The 617-nt window shown below is 40.5% G+C and overlaps 1 non-coding gene across 1 annotated transcript; it reads left to right on the top strand.

Annotated features, from left to right (window-relative positions):
* Window positions 1–382: 382 nt before the first annotated feature.
* Window positions 383–501, top strand: LOC113332160. The gene has a single exon (XR_003351359.1). It is a non-coding gene; the product is annotated as a 5S ribosomal RNA (ribosomal RNA).
* Window positions 502–617: the final 116 nt, after the last annotated feature.

The following is a 617-nucleotide window of genomic DNA, read 5'->3' as shown; positions in this document are numbered from 1 at the left end:
TGTTGATTGCCTTTTTTATTTATTTTTACTTTTTTTTTTCGCCGGTTATTCTTATGAAGGCTAGTGACTAGTTAGAAAGCGGGTTGCACGAGATAAGATGGATTTTTTATCTCGTGATATATGGGAGGGCGTCTGCCCTAATTGGGTGAAAATCCAAAAACCGTGCACTTATTTGGATATTTTAATATTTTTTAACTAAAAAACTATTAAAACGAGATTAGTAGTTCAAAATAACCGCGTCAAGCGTTCTCCTCGTCATAAGGTTTCCAGCGAGTCATCACTTGCCCGGATCGGACTTGCCACGAGGAAGTAACGGGCGTTAGATGGATCGAGCCAATACATTGGAGACGTGTTAAGTAGTAAAATTGGTGAGAAACTTTCAGCAATCGATCATACCAGCACTAATGCACCAGAACCCATCAGAACTCCGCAGTTAAGCGTGCTTGGGCGAGAGTAGTACTAAGATGGGTGACCTCTTGGGAAATCCTCGTGTTGATTGCCTTTTTTATTTATTTTTACTTTTTTTTTTCGCCGGTTATTCTTATGAAGGCGGGTTGCACGAGATAAGATGGATTTTTTATCTCGTGATATATGGGAGGGCGTCTGCCCTAATTGGG

This window comes from Papaver somniferum, unplaced genomic scaffold, assembly GCF_003573695.1.
Source record: "Papaver somniferum cultivar HN1 unplaced genomic scaffold, ASM357369v1 unplaced-scaffold_12861, whole genome shotgun sequence".
In the NCBI taxonomy this organism is placed as follows: domain Eukaryota; kingdom Viridiplantae; phylum Streptophyta; class Magnoliopsida; order Ranunculales; family Papaveraceae; genus Papaver; species Papaver somniferum.
Note: the sequence above shows the minus strand (reverse complement) of the source record. Positions and strands in the feature narration are given on the sequence as shown.